We start from the raw sequence: 23,051 nt of genomic DNA, 5'->3' as shown, positions 1-23,051 counted from the left end.
GGAGACTTCTTGTTCCGTCGCCTCCGGAGGCGATCGTGCTCGCGCAGGTGGCCCTGCAATCTGCCCTGCTCCTCGCTGGACAGCTGCGGCAGCAGCTCCTCCAGCGACGGCGCCGTGAACGGCTCAAACTCCCGCATACGCGAAGCCGGCGCAGATTCTTCCATCGTGGATTTGGTTTGGCAATCGCGATGCACCCCCGACTGAAGGTCGGTGATCTGCGCAAGCCGAGCAGACGTTGAGGCGGGCGGGCGGAGGGCGGAGGGCGGCGCGCGTGCGTCGGGGGAGAGGCCTCGAACAGGACGTTCGTTTGTTTGTTGTTTCGTGTTGGCCTTTTGGGTTTTTGTTTTTGAGGGCGCGGCCGTGATCCGCTCGCTCGGTTCCAGGCCTACGGCGCGCGACGTGGGCCGGAACGCTGGCCCAACACATCCATCCACCGGACAGGACCAAACGCCAAAACAATTTATGGCGGCGGACGGGGCAGACAGAGCACGGCTGCACGGGACGCGGATCCTGTCTCTTCTGCCCCCGTTCGCCCATGATACGTACGGCCGCTCATCCTGTGCCCTCCCCGATTTCCATGGATCCGGCGTCCACCAGCCAGCCTGCAGCGACAACGATCGAAATATATTTAACCCGACATGCACAAACCAGGGGGCTCTGTCAGTGGGAGTGAACTCCTGCTGGGCTGCTAGCTGCTGCTGCATGGCTCGAAGTCTCTCCCTCCAAATTTCAGAAAGTAATTCGAACACCGGGCCTGCTGAAATCGTGAGCTCCACCACTCTGCAGCCTGTATATGCTACTGTGCAAAATATTGTCTTTGAAACTGTGCAAAATATTGTCGTCAGGATGCGCCGATGAAACTGGACGGACAGGAAATGAATTAAATAAAACACGATTAAGTTCGATCCCGGCAGGCCGGCCAACACGCTTGTGCGTGGAAGGCGGCAGCGGCACGGCAGGATCGATTGATCGATCGATCTGGTCGCCAGATCCTCCAATCCAATGCAATCAATCAGCGACTTATTATTGAACGTATTGTACAATGCTGATCACATCACGTGCATGCACACCTTGGCCCCGCTAGATGATCGAAGCACGTACGCATGCATGCACGGCTCAGTTGCTTGCGTTCCATGCCCACAGAGCACAGGCCACAGCTGCCCATGCAACAATGCTGCGTACGTTACCGCTAGCTAGCTACCATCTCAAGCATCCACGGATCAGATATACACCTTATACGAATGCAGGCAACACGCTGGCCTTACTAGCCACCGTACGTAGCAGACTGACTGCGTCTATCTCCTAGCCAATCCACGCAGCTAGCTAAGCGATCGAGCCCTAGCTAGCGGTACAGTGTGGCAGTAACTTCACCAGCTACAATGGTGGATGGAGATGTGCGAGCGGAAGGGAGCTAGACGGCATCAAGTGTGCGTGGACGGGGACCGGGCGTCGGCTCCATGTTACGCATCCGTGCGCGCGTACACAACCAATACAGCTACGTGACGTGCCTCTGCTGTGTACCTCTCCATCTCCATCTCGATCTCAGCTATCTGTTTCGGCTATTGATGATCGTGATGGAACCAAATGGTCCCCGTGAGACGATCCATTTCCCGGCCGGGTGCTTTGGGGGAGCCGGGGAGGCGGATCATAGCGGTGTTCGACCTACTCCCTCCTTTCCGGTTTATAAGGCTTATCTTAAAATTTTAGTTTTTTTCATTTTATAAGGCTCAATTTGGTTGTTCCCATCATAAATTCAAATTTCAAGATGCATTAAATCATTGCATGCAAGTATTAAGAAAAAATTGACCAATGCATGTATTTTATGCATGCATGCATTGCAATTAATGCATTGATAAACATAATTTTTTTTTAAAAACAAGAGCATTAATTGGGTGCTTTTACAAACTACAAAAAATATTTCACCATTCACCATCTATCTTGGTTGGTGAGAATTTTGAATTGAGCCCTACAAACCGGAAAGGAGGAAGTAATCCGCTTTGAGAGAAAAAAAACTATCGTTGCATGTTGCTGTCGAATCCGTCGGTCGGTTGCTATAGCTTCGTGGCCCGGCGACAACGAATGTACTTGTGCACAGAGCCAGACGACACTGTTCACCGCTGGCCGTACAGTGTGTTTTTACTTCTGTAGTTGTTGGTGACAAACTGACAATGTGATTTGTGTACCCCATGACGGTGAAAGGAAGATGAATGTGTGCGTGAATCGACCGCTCAAGAGATCATCGACTTAGAAGTAGAGTAAAATGTCTGGGTCAACTTTGAAACAATGGACGCTAGCTAGTGCATGTCCAGACAAATGTACAATCACGGTGTGTAGGGACACATTTTTGGCTGACATTTGTGTACCCCACATGCAATGTGTGCACTACCAGCAGTAGCACTTTAGATCTTCAATGTGTGCTGTTGCATCCGGGTTGCACGGTGGATCATGTGAACCATGATCGACCGCGCATGCATACGCACCACCAACCGGGCTATGTGCACCCAACACCATATATATGTCTGGTCTCTGACTCTCTTATTTTTCTTATTAGACGTACGTACGCTTTTCCCTTCACTTTTTCCTTCAACGTGCTTGCGTACCACCGGTGCTAGTTTGTTAGAAGACGACGTTGCATGCAGGAGGAGCAGCAGTAACCCGAGCGACATCACCGTGCAGTAGGACAACGCACGGCAAATCATTGGAGCAACGCTGGCCAGGCGTGTAGCGCCTATCCGTGAAGCGTTGCACAGTGTAGTGTGACGCCTTCGTGTCGGGTGTCACACAAAAAAGTTAGCCGCGTGAAATAGTTTCACAGACAGTTCATTTTGTGATTTGATTTCATCCACAAGTCAAATTTGTCAAATTTGCCGCCACGGCGTAACCCGGCAGCCGGCATGTGGCATCTTTTCCTCTTAGATAACAACGTGATGCTAGCCACATAAAAGGTTTAGGTTGTGCTCGATGACAGCAAGCAAGAGCTGCAGCAGGTCCACGGAGCATGTTGAGAGCTGGGGAGTGGCCGACTGGCCGAGTGGGGAGGAGCAGGCCGAGCGGTGCTCCCAGATCTAGGGATTGCAAGGAGCGGGTAGTGCAAGAGGGCGGAAGGAGAGGAAACGGGACGGCGACGGGTTACGCGGATATGTAGTACGTAACTACAGCAGTAGCAATTTGTTTAGGTCGCGAGTCGTGACGTGCAATTACTCTGAGAAAAAACAAAATCTGAAAAGATTGGCCCATGCAGGTTTCGAACCTGCGACCTTGGCCTTATTAGGACCACGCTCTAACCAACTGAGCTAATAGGCCAATTTATTTATATCATTAATGGATTCTTTATTAAATATAACATAAAACTATAGACTATCAAAACGTATCCCCCTTTGTCAATTTAGGGCAGTTTCAGCTTAAAAAAATTAGTGCAGTTTCAATGTAATATAGCTTAACCTATATCTTTATTTTTAACACACTAAAATCACATAACACATACACCTCTAAGAACATAGAAGCACACCCTAACCATGTGAGTACCGAGTACCCTATTGGCCGCGGGGCGGTCCGACAGCCGTTTACCCACAAACTGGAGGCGAATTGTGTGTGTGTGTTTTGAAGCTTTGCTGGATTTCAGACAGCCGTCACAGAGGATTCCGACAGCAGCCAGAACATTAGATCCTTCAATGTGTGTTGTTGCATGCAGGTTGCACGATCGATCATGTGAACCATGGTCGACCAAGCATGCTGTCAGAGATATATTTGGGATACTTGTATTTGTTAGTTTAGGATTTGTAATCCGTCTCCTACCTTTCAGGAGAGGCGTCTTGCCCTTCAAGTCTTGTACTCAATATATACTCGCCCTCGAGGCTCAATAATACATCCATCATATTCCATCAAATCTCTCTCCCTTCTAACATGGTATCTATCGCAAGTCGATCCTAAACCCTAGCCGCCGCCGCTTCCGCACCTGCACGCCGCCTCCGGGGCGGTCGGCCTCCATGACCGCCGCCGGGGGCCGCGCTGCCGGTACCTAGGGTTCGTCCGCCGGTCATGTTGACCGGTTGCCCTAGAGAGTCTTTTCCCGGAGCCTTGCTTCGGGGGTTTCTCTCTCCCGCCGGTCATCTTGATCGCGCGGTTTCTTTTTGTTTTTCGATCTATTCTTCATCGGTTTGCGTCGCCCACCGCCGCCGTCGACCCCGAGCGCCTCTACTCCGACTTCGGCATCGACTACACCGGCGTCTTCATCGACCCGGTGGCCTCGCGCGTCTGCCCGCCGGTCGCCCCGACCCGGCGGCCTCGCGTCATGCGGCGGCCCTCACCGCCGCCGTTCACGCGCCGGCCCGCCCGTCGATCTACGTCGGCTGTCACCGCCCTGCTCCGATCGGGACTCCTGCATCACCCCGACCCGGCGGCCTCGCGTCATGTGGCGGCCAATCATAGCCGCCCTGTCGCCCGCAGTCGCCGGCTTCATCTCGGACTCCGCCGCCACCCTGTCTCCATCGAGCGGCGTCCCCGCCCTCGCGCGCGATCGGCTTGATCACCCTCTCGCCGCAGCGATCCGCCTCATCTACGCCGCGCGACCGACCTGGCCCGTTGGTTACGCGCACCTCCGCAGGTCCCGTGAAGATCGTCCCCGAGTTCAGCGCGCCCCTCCACCGATCGAGCAACGGGCTGCCACTGCGTTGCCCCGTCGGGCCGCAGCGGCGCCGCCACATGGTTCTCCTCGCGGTTGCATCGACTTGTGCGTCGCCGCTGCATCGCCCCTACGGACCGTAGTGCCGCGATACGCGGTCCCAGCCGCCGCCCCGAGGCCGTCCCCGCCGTCGCCCCGAGGTCTTCCCGCCGTCGCCCCGACCTGCCCGCCGCCACTACGTCGTCCCTTCGGGCCGTAGCGTCGCGGCATGCGGTCCACTTCGCCGTCACCGCGCGTCGACCTCCTGTGATATGCGCCGCGCCGTCTCCCTTGGCGCGGGAACACCACCGTCCGTGCCGGTCTTCGTCACGCTGTCAGGGATTCGCCTACTTCGAGCACCGCCGCCGCACTCCTAACCTAGCCGCCGTTGCCGCCGTCGCCGCTCTTCTTTGGCTGCCGCCGCCGCTACCCCTGTAGCCGCCGCCGACGCCCGTCCACCCCCTTCGTATTCGTTCAAGCACCAGCCCGTCGCCGGCATCTACCCCGACCACTTCGTTACTCCGACCACCGTTGGTGACATCGGCCCCGCGCCGATGGACGCCGCAATCGTCGTCGAGTTCTTCTCTGCTGGCCCCTCCAACTTCTCCGACATGGCGTACAGCTCGTGCAGGTCCCTCGTCTACGCATGCCCGGTGCTGGCAACTCCGATGCATGCCTTCATCCACGACGTGTCCCCGGGCCTGGCAAGCCTGGTGCGGCGCTTCGTCAACTTCGTCTTCGACCGTCTACACATGCCCGGTGCTGGCAACACCGACGTGTGCCTTCGTCTACGATGTGTCCCCGGGGTTGGCAAACCCGGCGCGACGCGTCGTCAACACCATTCTCCTTCCTGGCGCATCACTTCTTCGACACCACTGCGCCCATGACTAACTCGGCGCCTCCTTGCGCCTGCGGCTCCACGGCGACTCCCTCGACACCGGCTACCCCGACTCGACATCGACCACGACGTTCTTCGCACGGCTACCTCGACCACGGCTACACTACCCTACGCTCTCGGCTACATCGACATCGGCACAAAGGGCTATCATCCGCGTGAGCAACTCGTCGGCTTCCTCTACAGTCAACGCGTCCGCGACGCGACACCGTCCACGATGCTCCCGCTAGGACTGCGGGGGGATGTCAGTCCGTCGGCTGCTATTCTCTCCAGTCTGACCGTCCGCGACGCTCCTGTTGTTCGCAACGCTACCGCTACGACTGCGGGGAGATGTTAGAGATATATTTGGGATACTTGTATTTGGTAGTCTAGGATTTGTAATCCGTCTCCTACCTTATCTCTAGGAGAGGCGTCTTGCCCTCCAAGTTTTGTACTCAATATATACTCGCCCTCGAGGCTCAATAATACATCCATCATATTTCATCAAATCCCTCTCTCCCTTCTAACACATGCATACAAACAACCAACCGGGCTGGCGGTCCACGTACGTACGTGTGCACGCAGCACCGTACATATGGTTGGTCCCTCTGATTTTCTTACTACATGGATGTTTTTTTTTCTCCATTTTCCCTTCAAGTTCAAGGTGCTTGCGTACCAGCGGGGCTAGAAGACGACGTTGCATGCAGCAGCAACAGCACACCGAGCGACATCACCATGCAGTACGACAACGCACGCATGGCAAATCATTGGAGCAACCATGTAGTAGGACAACACGGCGCCATGTGGCATCTTTCTCTTTGGATAACAACGTGAAGCTAGCCACGTAGCTGTCCGAGGGGAAGGAAGGGGGGAAACGGAAGGCGACCGGACGGGTAACATATGTCGACACACACTCATGCATGTACCGATGCCGATGTAGTTCATGCTTGGAGAGATAGCCGCCTGTCGGGGCGCAACAGTGCTGAATGACAGCAAGAGCAGGTCCACGGAGCTGGGATGAGAGCTGACGAGGAGCAGGACGAGCGGCGCACCCAGATCAAAGCAATTGGAAGGCAAGCGGTAGAGGAAGAGGGCGGAAGGAGAGGAAATGGGACGGCCATAGGTTACGCGGACATGTACGTAGCTACTGCAATTTTTAAGATCGGCACGAGAAACTACTCAAAGGGAAAAAATTGAAAAGAAAAAGAACGTTGGCCCATATGCAGGTCTCGAACCTGCGACCTTGGCCTTATTAGAACCACGCTCTAACCAGCTGAGCTAATAGGCCAATTTATTTTCATATTAAATAATATATAATTTTTTAACTAAAACGTAATTGCATAGTAAAAGCAATTACAAAAATTGAAATGATAAAAAAACGTTGGCCCATGCAGGTCTTGAACCTGCGACCTTGGGCTTATTAATTAAGACCAGGCTCTAACCAGCTGAGCTAATAGGCTAGTTTACTTCCTTGAATAATGAATAGTTTATTAAATAAAATGTAGTTGCATAGTAAAAGCTTCTAAAAAATTGAAAAGGAAAAAAAGTTCGCCCTTGCAGGTCTCAAACCTGCGACCTTGGCCTTATTAGGACCAACCACAGCTGACCTAATAAGCCAGTTTTGTCTTAAAAAACTAATAGGCCAATTTACTTTCATAAATAATATACAATTTGTTTATATAAAATGTAATTGCGTACTAAAAGCACTTACAACTGGGCTGGGTAAATATGCTCCCTTAAGGGCTAATTTGGTTGCAGGGGATCCTCCCAGGATCCCTGCCTATTTCCTGGGTGGAGCAACCACGGGCTGAATCACTCCCGGGAAGGCCGCCGTTGCATTTGGACGCCCACCAGATTAGGGCACTCCCGCCCCTTCCACGGCCTTTCCCCGTCGAGGCGTGAGATTAGGGCACCCCCTGTTGGGTAACATAGCAATAATTTAAAATTTTCCTACGTGTCACCAAGATCAATCTAGATGCTAGCAACGAGAGAGAGGGAGTGCATCTTCATACCCTTGAAGATCGCTAAGCGGAAGCGTTACAAGAACGCGGTTGATGGATTCGTACTCGCGGCGATTCAAATCGCAGAAGATCCGATCTAGCGCCGAACGGACGGCGCCTCCGCGTTCAACACACGTACAGCCCGGGGACGTCTCCCGTGCCTTGATCCAGCAAGGAGAGAGGGAGAGGTTGGGGAAGACTCCGTCCAGCAGCAGCACAACGGCATGGTGGTGATGGAGGAGCGTGGCACTCCAGCAGGGCTTCGCCAAGCACTGCGAGAGACGAGGAGGGAGAGGAGTAGGGCTGCGCCAAGAGAGAGGGAGACTCATGTCTATGGCAGCCCCAAAACCCCCACTATATATAGGGGAAGGGGAGGGGCTGCGCCCCAATCTAGGGTTCACCCCCCCTAGGGGTGGCGGCCAGCCCTAGATGCATCTAAGGGGGCGGACAGAGGGGGAGAGAGGGGGGGCGCACCCTAGGTGGGCCTTAGGCCCATATGAGCCTAGGGTTTCCCCCCTTCCCCTTTCCCTGCGCCTTGGGCCTCTTGTGGGAGGCGCACCAGCCCACCTAGGGGCTGGTCCCTTCCCACACTTGGCCCACGCAGGCCTCCGAGGTTGGTGGCCCCTCCCGGTGGACCCCCGGAACCCTCCAGTGGTCCCGGTACATTACCGGTGACGCCTGAAACTCTTCCGGTGGCCAAAATGGGACTTCCCATATATAAATCTTTACCTCCGGACCATTCCGGAACTCCTCGTGACGTCCGGGATCTCATCCGGGACTCCGAACAACATTCGGTAACCACGTATATCTATTCCCTATAACCCTAGCGTCATCGAACCTTAAGTGTGTAGACCCTACGGGTTCGGGAACCATGCAGACATGACCGAGACGTTCTCCGGCCAATAACCAATAGCGGGATCTGGATACCCATATTGACTCCCACATGTTCCACGATGATCTCATCGGATGAACCACGATGTCGAGGATTCAGTCAATCCCGTATACAATTCCCTTTGTCAATCGGTTACTTGCCCGAGATTCGATCGTCGGTATCCAAATACCTCGTTCAATCTCGTTACCGGCAAGTCACTTTACTCGTTCCGTAATGCATGATCCCGTGACTAACTACTTATTCACATTGAGCTCATTATGATGATGCATTACCGAGTGGGCCCAGAGATACCTCTCCGTCATACGGAGTGACAAATCCCAGTCTCGATTCGTACCAACCCAACAGACACTTTCGGAGATACCTGTAGTGTACCTTTATAGCCACCCAGTTACGTTGTGACGTTTGGTACACCCAAAGAATTCCTACGGTATCCGGGAGTTGCACAATCTCATGGTCTAAGGAAATGATACTTGACATTAGAAAAGCTCTTAGCAAACGAACTACACGATCTTGTGCTATGCTTAGGATTGGGTCTTGTCCATCACATCATTCTCCTAATGATGTGATCCCGTTATCAATGACATCCAATGTCCATGGTCAGGAAACCATGATTATCTGTTGATCAACGAGCTAGTCAACTAGAGGCTTACTAGGGACATGTTGTGGTCTATGTATTCACACATGTATTACGGTTTCCAGTTAATACAATTATAGCATGAACAATAGACAATTATCATGAACAAGGAAATACAATAATAACCATTTTATTATTGCCTCTAGGGCATATTTCCAACAGTCTCCCACTTGCACTAGAGTCAATAATCTAGTTCACATCACTATGTGATTGTAAAGAATCCAACACCCATGGGGTTTGTTCATATCTCGCTTGTGAGAGAGGTTATTACTCAACGGGTTTGAACCTTTCAGATCTGTGTGTGCTTTACAAATCTCTATGTCATCTTGTAGATGCAGCTACCACACGCTACTTGGAGCTATTCCAAATAACTGCTCTACTATACGAATCCGGTTTACTATTCAGAGTCATCCGGATTAGTGTCAAAATTTGCATCGACGTAACCCTTTACGACGAACTCTTTTACCACCTCCATAACCGAGAAAATTCCTTAGTCCACTAGTTACTAAGGATAAGTTCGACCGCTGTCATGTGATCCATTCCTGGATCACTATTGTACCCCTTGACTAACTCATGGCAAGGCACACTTCAGGTGCGGTACACAGCATGGCATACTGTAGAGCCTACGTCTAAAGCATAGGGGACGACCTTCGTCCTTTCTCTCTCTTCTGCCGTGGTCAGGTCTTGAGTCTTACTCAATACTCACACCTTGTAACACAGCCAAGAACTCCTTCTTTGCTGATCTATTTTGAACTCCTTCAAAATCCTGTCACGGTATGCATTCATTTGAAAGTACTATTAAGCGTTTTCGATCTATCCTTATAGATCTTGATGCTCAATGTTCAAGTAGCTTAATCCAGGTTTTGCATTGAAAAACACTTTTCAAATAACCCTGTATGCTTTCCAGAAATTCTACATCATTTCTGATCAACAATATGTAACAACATATACTCATCAAAAAAATTATAGTGCTCCCACTCACTTCTTTGGAAATACAAGTTTCTCATAAACTTTGTATAAACCCAAAATCTTTGATTATCTCATCAAAGCGTACATCCCAACTCCGAGATGCTTACTCCAATCCTTAGAAGGATTGCTGGAGCTTTGCATACTTGTTAGCATCTTTCAGGATTGACAAAACCTTCTGGTTGTATCACATACAACCTTTCCTCAAGAAAATCGTCGAGGAAACAATGTTTTTTTTGACATCCTATCTGCAAGATTTCATAAATAATGCAGTAACTGCTAATATAATTCCAACAGACTCTTAGCATCGCTACGAGTGAGAAAATCTCATCGTAGTCAACTCCTTGAACTTGTCGGAAAACATCTTAACGACAAGTCGAGCTTTCTTAATGGTGACACTTACCATCATTGTCCGTCTTCCTTTTAAAATCCATCTGCACCCAACGGCCTTACGACCGTCAAGTAGTTCTTCCAAAGTCTATACTTTGGTTTTATACATGGATCCTCTCTCGGATTTTATGACCTCGAGCCATTCGTCGGAATCCGGGCCCACCATCGCTTCTCCATAGCTCGTAGGTTCATTGTTGTCTAGCAACATGACTTCAAAGACATGATTACGTACCACTCTGAAGTAGTACGCATCCTTGTCGTCCTACGAGGTTTGGTAGTGACTTGATCCGAAGTTTCATGATCACTATCATAAGCTTCCACTTCAATTGTTGTAGGTGCCACAGGAACAACTTCCTGTGCCCTGCTACACACAGTAGTTGAAGTGACAGTTCAATAACCTTTCCTCAAGTCTCCACCATCCTCCCACTAAATTCTTTCGAGAGAAACTTTTCCTCGAGAAAGGACCTGTTTCTGGAAACAATCACTTTTGCTTCCGGATCTGAAATAGGAGGTATACCCAACTGTTTTGGGTATTCTATGAAGATGCATTTATCCGCTTTGGGTTCGAGTTTATCAGCCTAAAACTTTTTCACATAATCGTCGCAGCCCCAAACTTTTAAGAAACGACAACTTAGGTTTCTCTAAACCATAGTTCATACGGTGTCGTCTCAACAGAATTGCGTGGTGTCCTATTTAAGTGAATGTGGTTGTCTCCAATGCCTAGCCCATAAACGATAGTGGTAATTTGATAAGAGACATCATGGTATGCACCATATCCAATAGGGTGCAGTTATGATGTTCGGACACACCGTCACACTATGGTGCTCCAGGCGGTATTAGTTGTGAAACAATTTCCACAATGTCTTAATTGTGTGCCAAACTCGTAACTCGGATATTCATCTCTATGATCATATCACAGACATTTTATCCTCTTGTCACGACGATCTTCAACTTCACTCTGAAATTACTTGAACCTTTCAATAATTCAGACTTGTGTTTCATCAAGTAAATACACTCAGCATCTACTCAAATCATCTGTGAAGTAAGAACATAACGATATCCACTGCATGCCTCAGCACTCATTGGACTGCACACATCAAAGTGTATTACTTCCAACAAGTTGCTCTTTTGTTCCATCTCACTGAAAACGAGGCCTTTCAGTCATCTTGCCCATGTGGTATGATTTGCATGTCTCAAGTGATTCAAAATCAAGTGAGTCCAAACGATCCATCTGCATGGAGTTTCTTCATGCATATATACCAATAGACATGGTTCGCATGTCTCAATCTTTTCAAAAACGAGTGAGTCCAAAGATCCATCTACATGGAGCTTCTTCATGCGCTTTATACCAATATGACTCAAATGGCAGTGCCACAAGTATGTGGTACTATCATTACTATCTTATATCTTTTGGCATGATCATGTGTATCACTATGATCGAGATTCAATAAACCATTCATTTTAGGTGCAAGACCATTGAAGGTATTATTCAAATAAACAGAGTAACCATTATTCTCCTTAAATGAATAACCATATTGCGATAAACATAATCCAATCATGTCTATGCCCAACGCAAACACCAAATAACAATTATTTAGGTTTAACACCAATCTCGATGGTAGAGGGAGCATGCGATGCTTGATCACATCAACCTTGGAAACACTTCCAACACATATCGTCATCTCACCTTTAGCTAGTCTCCGTTTATTCCGTAGCCTTTTATTTCTAGTTACCAACACTTAGCAACCGAACCGGTATCTAATACCATGGTGCTACTAGGAGTACTAGTAAAGTACACATTAATATAATGTATATCCAATATACTTCTGTCGACCTTGCCTGCCTTCTCATCTACCAAGTATCTAGGGTAGTTCTGCTTCAGTGACTGTTCCCCTCATTACAGAAGCACTTAGTCTCAGGTTTGGGTTCAACCTTGGGTTTCTTCACTAGAGCAGCAACTGAGTTGCCGTTTCATGAAGTATCCCGTCTTTCCCTTGCCCTTCTTGAAACTAGTGGTTTTACTAACCATCAACAATTGATGCTCCTACTTGATTTCTACTTTCGCGGTGTCAAACATCGCGAATAGCTCAAGGATCATCGTATCTATCCCTGATATGTTATAGTTCATCACGAAGCTTTAGTAGCTTGGTGGCAGTGAATTTGGAGAACCATCACTATCTCATCTGGAAGATTAACTCCCACTCGATTCAAGCGATTGTAGTACTCAGATAATCTGAGCACATGCTCAACGATTGAGCTTTTCTCCCTTAGTTTGCAGGCTTAAGAAACTTGTCAGAGGTCTCACACCTCTTGACGTGGGCACGAGCCTAAAATCCCAATTTCAGCTCTTGGAACATCTCATATGTTCCGCGACGTTTCAAAATGTCTTCGGTGCCTCAATTCTAAACCGTTTAACATTACGCACTGAACTATCACGTAGTCATCAAAACGTGTATGTCAGATGTTCGCAACATCCACAAACGACGCTCGAGGTTCAGCACACCGAGCGGTGCATTAAGGACATAAGCCTTCTGTGCAGCAATGAGGACAATCCTCAGTTTACGGACCCAGTCCGCATAATTTCTACTATCAACTTTCAACTAAATTTTCTCTAGGAACATATCTTAAACAGTAGAACTAAAGCGTAAGCTACGACATAATTTGCAAAGACCTTTTGACTATGTTCATGATAATTAAGTTCATCTAATCAAATTATTTAATGAACTCCCACTCAGATAGACATCCCTCTAGTCATCTAAGTGATACATGATCCGAGTCAACTAGGTCGTGTCCGATCATCACGTGAGACGGACTAGTCATCATCGGTGAACATCTCCATGTTGATCGTATCTACTATACGACTCATGTTCGACCTTTCGGTCTCTTGTGTTCCGAGGCCATGTCTGTACATGCTAGGCTCGTTAAGTCAACCTAAGTGTTTCGCATGTGTAAATCTGGCTTACACCCGTTGTATGCGAACGTTAGAATCTATCACACCCGATCATCACGTGGTGCTTCAAAACAACGAACCTTCGCAACGGTGCACAGTTAGGGGGAACACATCTCTTGAAATTTTAGTGAGGGATCATCTTATTTATGCTACCGTCGTTCTAAGCAAATAAGATGTAAACATGACAAACATCACATGCAAATCATAAAGTGACATGATATGGCCAATATCATCTTGCGCCTTTTGATCTCCATCTTCGAGACGTGGCATGATCACCTTCGTCACCGGCATGACACCATGATCTCCATCATCGTGTCTTCATGAAGTTGTCTCGCCAACTATTACTTCTACTACTATGGCTAACGGTTTAGCAATAAAGTAAAGTAATTACATGGCGTTTTTCATTGACACACAGGTCATACAATAAATTAAGACAACTCCTATGGCTCCTGCCGGTTGTCATACTCATCGACATGCAAGTCATGATTCCTATTACAAGAACATGATCAATCTCATACATCACATATATAATTCATCACATCTTTTTGGCCATATCACATCACATAGCATACCCTGCAAAAACAAGTTAGACGTCCTCTAATTGTTGTTGCATGTTTTACGTGGCTGCTATGGTTTCTAGCAAGAACGTTTCTTACCTACGCAAGAGCCACAACGGTGATATGCCAATTGCTATTTACCCTTCATAAGGACCCTCTTCATCGAATCCGATCCGACTAAAGTGGGAGAGACAGACACCCGCTAGCCACCTTATGCATCAAGTGCATGTCAGTCGGTGGATCCTGTCTCACGTAAGTGTACGTGTAAGGTCGGTCCGGGCCGCTTGATCCCACAATGCCGCCGAATCAAGATAAGATTAGTAACGGTAAGCAAATTGAACAAATCATCGCCCACAACTACTTTGTGTTCTACTCGTGCATAGAATCTACGCATAGACCTAGCTCATGATGCCACTGTTGGGTAATGTAGCAATAATTCAAAATTTTCCTACGTGTCACCAAGATCAATCTAGGAGATGCTAGCAACGAGAGAGAGGGAGTGCATCTTCATACCCTTGAAGATCGCTAAGTGGAAGCGTTACAAGAACGCGGTTGATGGAGTCGTACTCGCGGCGATTCAAATCGCGGAAGATCTGATCAAGCGCCGAACGGACGGCGCCTCCGCGTTCAACACACGTACAACCCGGGGATGTCTCCCGTGCCTTGATCCAACAAGGAGAGAGGGAGAGGTTGGGGAAGACTCCGTCCAGCAGCAGCACAACGGCATGGTGGTGATGGAGGAGCGTGGCACTCCAGCAGGGCTTCGCCAAGCACTGCGAGAGACGAGGAGGGAGAGGGGTAGGGCTGCGCCAAGAGAGAGGGAGACTCATGTCTATGGCAGCCCCAAAACCCCTACTATATATAGGGGAAGGGGAGGGGCTGCGCCCCCATCTACGGTTCCCCCCCTAGGGGTGGCGGCCAGCCCTAGATGCATCTAAGGGGGCGGCCAGAGGGGGAGAGAGGGGGGCGCACCCTAGGTGGGCCTTAGGCCCATCTGAGCCTAGGGTTTCCCCCCTTCCCCTTTCCCTGCGCCTTGGGCCTCTTGTGGGAGGCGCACCAGCCCACCTAGGGGCTGGTCCCTTCCCACACTTGGCCCACGCAGGCCTCCGGGGTTGGTGGCCCCTTCCGGTGGACCCCCAAAACCCTCCGGTGGTCCCGGTACATTACCGGTGACGCCCGAAACTCTTCCGGTGGCCAAAACGGGACTTCCCATATATAAATCTTTACCATCGGACCATTCCGGAACTCCTCGTGACGTCCGGGATCTCATCCGGGACTCCGAACAACATTCGGTAACCACGTATATCTATTCCCTATAACCCTAGCGTCATCGAACCTTAAGTGTGTAGACCCTACGGGTTCGGGAACCATGCAGACATGACCGAGACGTTCTCCGGCCAATAACCAATAGCGGGATCTGGATACCCATATTGACTCCCACATGTTCCACGATGATCTCATCGGATGAACCACGATGTCGAGGCTTCAGTACGATGGGAGAGACAAGAAATTCCAGTCCTTCGATTTCAACGGGGACGTCGTTGCAAATCATGGAGGTTTGACATTGGCCCGCAGGGGTGTGTACTAATAGTGAAGCATTCATGTCTTCGCTTCTAATGCCATGCATGAATGCAAAATCTTCTGACATGAATGAATGTGATGCACCTTTATCAAATAAAACGGATGCTGGTACTGAATTTACGAGGAGTGTACCCATCACAGTAGCAGGCTGGTCTTGAGCTTCGTTGAGATCAACGTGGTTGACATGAGCACGACCATAAGACTTAGCATTGTTGTTGCGGGGCTAGTTGTTACCACGGCCAGTTGCTGGAAGGGCCAGTTGATTCTGGTTCTGGTTGCATTCTCTAGCACGGTGCCCTGGTTGACTACACCTGAAGCACAAGCCATTATTGGGAGTGGGAACAGGGGCTTGGGACGGTGGGGCTGGAAGTCTTGACTGCCTAGATGGTGGTGGAGGCAGACGAGGTGCAGCATAGGTCTGCCTTGGGGCAGATGCATTTGGACGGTACATGCTGTTCGGGATCCATATCTTACGCTTCTGTGAGGGCGAGCCCGAAGATGAGCCCGTGTCACGGTTGCGCCTGTGAGAGCTCTGGTATTCCTGCAGACCAGTTTCGACATTGATGGCCTTGTTCACCAAGGTGGCGAAATCAACAAAGTCATGCACTAGAAGTGCGAGCTTGATGTCAGCTTGGAGGCCATCACGGAACTTCTCCTGTCTGCGTGCATCAGTTGCAATGTCCTCCTCAGCATAGCGAGACAAGTCCAGAAACACCCGTTGATAAGCTTCAACAGTTTTGTTGCCTTGGGTGAGGTTGCGGAACTCACGCTTCTTCCGGTCCATGATTCCTTGAGGAATGAAGCGGGCACGGAAAGCAGCTTGGAAGTCTGGCCAGGTGATGATTGTCCCAGCTGGCAGAGTACGCCTGTGGCTATCCCACCATTGAGCTGCGGGTCCCTTCAGAAAGAAGAAAGCAAAGTTGACATAGCTGGCAGGGGCTACATCGGCAGACTCCATCTCATAGGTGATGTCACGGAGCCAGTCATCAGCATCCAGAGGCTGAGTTGAGCTGCGGTACACAGTTGGATTGAGGCGCATGAAATCCTGCAGAGTTACTGGGGTTGGTTGCTGGTCCATATTGGGGCGAGGAAACTGAGCCATCATATTTTCCATGAATTGACGGTTTAGTTCGAACTGCTGGATCATACCAGCCATGTACTCAGGTGGTGGTGGGGCATTGCCACCACTACCACGACCACCTGGTCTAACCATCCTGCTAATATATAACAGGGGTTCAGCATTGAGAAATTTGCAAAGACAAGGATCATTCATGATGAAACATGCATAATGAAAGGAGCACGATAGCTACTACATAGTAGTCGGCATAACTTACAGAAGGGGTCATGCATAGAGTTCAGTACACAGAGTTCAGTACATAGACTAAAACATCATAGGCGGCACACAGGCTCGCGGCGAATGCATCTAACAATACAAGCAAGCCTACATCAGTCCCAAGAGGTACTGTGGAGGTAATCGTAGCCCGACAGCTGGTAGTGAGGCAACGGATAGCCCTCCACGTCAGCAGACTGGGGGCCGCGGATACTCAGGTGTAGAGCCCGACGCTCAGGTGGCAGAAGAGGACCAAGTGCGGGAGAGTAGCCTCCCACCTCTGGCCAACCGACACCGTGGGGCATCACGGTCCTGGCTGGGTAGATCGCAGTACGCGGTAGCTGTCCAGATCGGACAAAGGGGTGCAGCAGCGTCAGAGCACGGTAAAGGTGCTGACGGGTGGTGTACATCTCGTGGCGAAGAGCTCGGTTAGCTCGATCCAGCCCATCAGCATGTAGAACCAGGTTCTGATGGTAGAAGGGCTCTCGGGTGACAGTGGAGTAGGCAGCAGTATAGTATCCCTCCGCACCAACATCAGATGCGATAGCAATGTGCCTGAAGGGGGAGGTGTCCAACTCCCGATACTCTCCACGAAGACGTGTCAGAGCAGCATAGGCAGCATCGTGGACAGCCATATCGATGGTCACACCAACACCATGTGCGGTGTGCAACACAGTAGTGGAGTCATACTCCCGCGAGTAGAGGTGGACGATGGCACGGTACTGCTCCTGGTTAAAGTCCTGGTACTCCTCGTAGACGGTGTACTCAGGGTGCCAGCGATAACCCAGATAGGTCATCATCTCAGCTAGCACAGCAGGTGATCCCGAGGCACCAATGGCCGTCATGTGGCGCACGACCTGCCTCGTGGGTTCCATCTGAAAGCAAAGACGTTTCAAAGGAGTCAAATGACAGTGTGTGAATTGTTCAAAATACTATTCTAAGAAACAACTATGGCTTATCCAACTTTGGGGTGAATGCGGTCACGGGATCCTAGTGTTAGAGTTAGTAAATTCGTTTAACCCGAGTAGAAGAGAGTTCAGAGTCCCAGAGTAAAGGTCGAGGAGTAAAAGATCCTGGTACCACCCAATGGCGACGTGGGCCCGTAAGACACACAGACATGTTAGTAAAAGTTTTGTAATGTCTAGACTCGACTTCGGCCAAGGAGTGTGGAAAGGGGGATTCCTACAGGCAGTCGGCTCTGATACCAACTTGTGACGCCCCGATTTGACCGTACACTAATCATGCACACAAATATGTACGATCAAGATCAGGGACTCACGGGAAGATATCACAACACAACTCTACAACATAAATAAGTCATACAATTATCATAATACAAGCCAGGGGCCTCGAGGGCTCGAATACAAGTGCTTGATCATAGACGAGTCAGCGGAAGCAACAATATCTGAGTACAGACATAAGTTAAACAAGTTTGCCTTAAGAAGGCTAGCACAAACTGGGATACAGATCGAACGAGGCGCAGGCCTCCTGCCTGGGATCCTCCTAACTACTCCTGGTCGTCGTCAGCGGGCTGCACGTAGTAGTAGGCACCTCCAGTGTCGTAGGTGTCGTCGTCGACGGTGGCGTCTGGCTCCTGGACTCCAACATCTGGTTGCGACAACCAGATAGAAAGGCAAGGGGGAAAAGAGGGAGAGAAGCAACCGTGAGTACTCATCCAAAGTACTCGCAAGCAAGGAGCTACACTACATATGCATGGGTATATGTGTAAAGGGGCATATCAGTGGACTGAACTGCAGAATGCCAGAATAAGAGGGGGATAGCTAGTCCTGTCGAAGACTACGCTTCTGGTCATCTCCATCTTGCAGCATGTAGAAGAGAGTAGATTGAAGTCCTCCAAGTAGCATCGTATAGCATAATCCTACCCGGCGATCCCCTCCTCGTCGCCCTGTTAGAGAGCGATCACCGGGTTATATCTGGCACTTGGAAGGGTGTGTTTTATTAAGTATCTGGTTCTAGTTGTCATAAGGTCAAGGTACAACTCCGGGTCGTCCTTTTACCGAGGGACACGGCTATTCGAATAGATAAACTTCCCTGCAGGGGTGCACCACATAACCCAACACGCTCGATCCCATTTGGCCGGACACACTTTTCTGGGTCATGCCCGGCCTCGTAAGATCAACGCGTCGCAGCCCCACCTAGGCTCAACCGAGAGGTCAACACGCCGGTCTAAACCTATGCGCGCAGGGGTCTGGGCCCATCGCCCTATGCACACCTGCACGTTGCGAGGGCGGCCGGAAGCAGACCTAGCCTAGTGGCGTTCCAGTCTAATCCGGCGCGCGCCGCTCCGTCGTTGACGTCAAAAAGAGCTTCGGCTGATACCACGATGCCGGGATACCCATAACTACTCCCGCGTAGATGGCTAGTGCGTATAGACCAAATGGCCTGACTCAGATCAAATACCAAGATCTCGTTAAGCGTGTTAAGTAACCGCGAACGTCGACCAGGGCAGGCCCACCTCTCACCTAGGCGGTCTCAACCTGCCCTGTCGCTCCGCCACAAAGATCCACTTGCGGGTACTCCTACGAGCCGACCCGACTTTAGTCATCACATGTGTCATGTATATAGTATATAAGTATATACCCGTGATCACCGCCCAGGTGATCACGACCCGATAGTATAGCACAGCAGATGGACAAGAATGTAGGGCCACTGATGGAAAACTAGCATCCTATACTAAGCATGTAGGATTGCAGGTAAAGGTAACAACAGTAGTAGCAAGGATAAGCTATGCATCAGGATAGGATATCGGAAAGCAGTAACATGCTACACTACTCTAATGCAAGTAGTATAGAGAAGAATAGGCGATATCTGTTGATCAAGGGGGGGGCTTGCCTGGTTGCTCTGGCAAGTAGGAGGGGTCGTCAACTCCGTAGTCGAACTGGGCAGCAACAGTGTCGGTCTCGTAGTCTACCGGAGAGAAGAGGGGGAAGAAACAGTAAATACAATGCAAACATAAACATGACGATGGATTTATGCGTATCCGGATTCGTCTCGTCGTTCTGAGCAACTTTCATGTTGAAAATATTTTAATCCGAGTTACGGATTAAAAGATATGATTTTCTAAAGATTTTATTAATTTCTGAAATTTAATTAATTATTTAATTTAATTCGAAAATGGATTTATGACGTCAGCATGATGTCATGCTGACGTCAGCAGTCAACGTTGACCGTTGACCTGGTCAACCTGACAGGTGGGGCTGTTACCTAATTAACTACTGTTTAGTTAATTAATTATCTAATTAGATTAATTTAAACAGGATTAATTAACTTAATTAATTTAGTTAATTAATTAATTAATTAAATTTATTTTTATCATTTGTTTTATTATTAATTTTATTTATTTATTAATTTATTAATTTTTATTAATTTTTATTAATTAGTTTATTATTATTATTATTATTATTACTTTTTTTTAATCATTTCATTTTATTTTCTTTTTTTCTTTTTGTTCTGTGGGCTGGGCCCCGTTTGTCATAGGCCCACGGGGTTCGGGCCCAGGGGGCAGTGGCTCAGGGGGGCGAGGCCCACCTGGCAGTGGACCAGGGGGGCGAGGCCCACCTGGCAGTGGCCCAGGGGGGCGAGCGGGTTTGGTCCACGGGTGCGGGCGCACCCGAGCGAGCGCTCGCCCGCAGGGCGGGACGAGGTCGCCGGGGCACCGAGGGCGGGGCTCGCCGGCGCGGCCAGGGTCCACGGCGGGTGGAGGCGAGGGGTGGCGCCGGTGCGGTCGGAGTGGCGCGGAGGGGCAGGCGCGGTAGCGCGACCACGGGACCGAGGGAGAGACGGGGGAGGAGGCCGGGTCATGGTGGCCGAACGCAGGCGCGCGTGGGCTGGCGGCGAGATGCGTGCGCACAGCCGGAGCGCGTGCGGGATAGAGAGGAGGGGAAGGCGGGGGTGCGGTGAGTGCGTTCGGGCCCCGGGTCGGCAAGTGCACGGCGACGGAGGGGGGGCGTGGGGCAGGCGCTCGCCCGCAGAGGGTGCGGCGAGGCGAGGCCGGTGGCCAGGGCGGCCGCGGTGGTCGCGGGGCGCGGTGAGCGCGGGGGCGAGGGAGAGAGGAGGACGAGGCCGTGGCCTCACCGAGGTTTGTAGGGACGGGGCAGCGGGGCTCGTGGAGGGGGGTCGGGGACGACGCGACGCAGGGGAGGAGGGGAAGCAGGCCGGCGGGGGGGGGGGGGGGGGGGTGCTCCGGCGAGGGCGAGCTCCGGGCGGCGACGGCAACGGGGCGGTCGGCGACGGTGGTCTCCTCTCGATCCCGTTCTGGATCGGGGGAGGGAGGAGGAGATATTTCGGGGGGGGGAGTGGGTGCTGTCGGTGAGTGGGTGGGGGTGAGGGGATAAGGTGAGAGGGGTGGGCCGGCCGGCTGGGCCTGGGGGTCGGCCCAGTTGGGCCAGGGTCCAGTGGGGGGAGGGGGGTTCCTCCTTTGTTTTTTTTGTTTGTTTCCTCTGTTGCATTTTCTTTTCTTTTTATTTATTTTCTTTTCTGTTTTACATTATTTTAAAATAGTTAGGCATTTTTTAAAAATATGTTTTCTCCACAATAATTATCAGTGCAATATCTGGCACCCACCGAACATTTTTGTTTATATTTTTGAAAACTTTTATTATTGACATTAATTTGAATTTAAATTTTGAAACGGTTTCGAATCATCGCGAGGTTAACAACAGTAACCGTGGTGACGTGGCATCATTAACGTGAAATTACTGTAGCATGATTATCCGGGCGTTACAATATGTTACTTGCCCGAGATTCGATCATCAGTATCCCAATACCTCGTTCAATCTCGTTACCAGCAAGTCACTTTACTCGTTCCGTAATGCATGATCCCGTGACTAACTACTTAGTCACATTGAGCTCATTATGATGGTGCATTACTGAGTGGGCCCAGAGATACCTCTCCGTCATACGGAGTGACAAATCCCAGTCTCGATTCGTACCAACCCAACAGACACTTTCGGAGATACCTGTAGTGTACCTTTATAGCCACCCAGTTACGTTGTGACGTTTGGTACACCCAAAGCATTCCTACGGTATCCGGGAGTTGCACAATCTCATGGTCTAAGGAAATGATACTTGACATTAGAAAAGCTCTTAGCAAACGAACTACACGATCTTGTGCTATGCTTAGGATTGGGTCTTGTCCATCACATCATTCTCCTAATGATGTGATCCCGTTATCAATGACATCCAATGTCCATGGTCAGGAAACCATAACCATCTATTGATCAACGAGCTAGTCAACTAGAGGCTTACTAGGGACATGTTGTGGTCTATGTATTCACACATGTATTATGGTTTCCAGTTAATACAATTATAGCATGAACAATAGACAATTGTCATGAACAAGGAAATACAATAATAACCATTTTATTATTGCCTCTAGGGCATATTTCCAACACCCCCGCCCCTTGCACGGCCTTTCCCCGAAAGAGGCTTCCACGCCTCGACGGGTCGGGGGCGAAACCCTCGCTGGCTCTCGCGAAAAAGAGGTCACGGGGACCAAGATCGAGCGCTTCATCCGGTGGCTGGAAGCGATGGCCCCCGCCATCCTCTCCCTCCAGCGTTTCCTGCGTCGTACAGGCGCTTCCTCCAACAGCTCCCCTACGTGGAACTTAGTTTCCTCGCCTTGTTGCCAAATGGTGACAGAAATTTCCCCTAAGGCGGGGAATCCCATGTGCACGTGAAAATTACACCTAGGTGCTTGTTGCCCTGGGTTTTCTCCCCCTTGATACCAAACAAAGCCTAAACATCCACGAAAAGCCATAACCTGCCTTTGAAATATCCTCTCGACAACCATAACCCTACTTTCGACCCTCCATGTTCATGCAAAGCCATGCACGTCCGTCTCGTATGACATCAATTCATAACAAATTCAACAATTTCACACACACACACACAAAACACAAACACATGCGAACATAAAATTCAAAAATTCATATAAAGATAGATGATACACGAATGAATCAATCGAGTCTTGTGTTACGCTCGCTGATCTTCTTCTTCTTCATTTCGAGCCACTTCTTGCTTTCGTCATCCAAGAGGCTAGCATCTTGCAGTATGATCCTAGAATCTTTCGTGTCCCTTGCAAGCCTCAATCTCTTTCTCACTGATCTTCTTCTTCATTTCGAGCCACTTCTTGCTTTCGTCATCCAAGAGGCTAGCATCTTGTAGTATGATCCTAGAATCCTTCGTGTCCACTACT

The 23,051-nt window shown here is 50.0% G+C and overlaps 2 non-coding genes across 2 annotated transcripts; both read right to left on the bottom strand.

Annotated features, from left to right (window-relative positions):
• Nucleotides 1-3,229: 3,229 nt before the first annotated feature.
• TRNAI-AAU (transfer RNA isoleucine (anticodon AAU)) lies at nt 3,230-3,303 on the bottom strand. Its single transcript has one exon. It is a non-coding gene; the product is annotated as a tRNA-Ile (tRNA).
• Nucleotides 3,304-6,746: 3,443 nt separating this feature from the next.
• On the bottom strand, nt 6,747-6,822 carry TRNAI-AAU (transfer RNA isoleucine (anticodon AAU)). Its single transcript has one exon. It is a non-coding gene; the product is annotated as a tRNA-Ile (tRNA).
• Between the last annotated feature and the right edge of the window lie 16,229 nt (nt 6,823-23,051).

Source organism: Aegilops tauschii, chromosome 4 (assembly GCF_002575655.3).
Source record: "Aegilops tauschii subsp. strangulata cultivar AL8/78 chromosome 4, Aet v6.0, whole genome shotgun sequence".
NCBI lineage: Eukaryota > Viridiplantae > Streptophyta > Magnoliopsida > Poales > Poaceae > Aegilops > Aegilops tauschii.
Note: the sequence above shows the minus strand (reverse complement) of the source record. Positions and strands in the feature narration are given on the sequence as shown.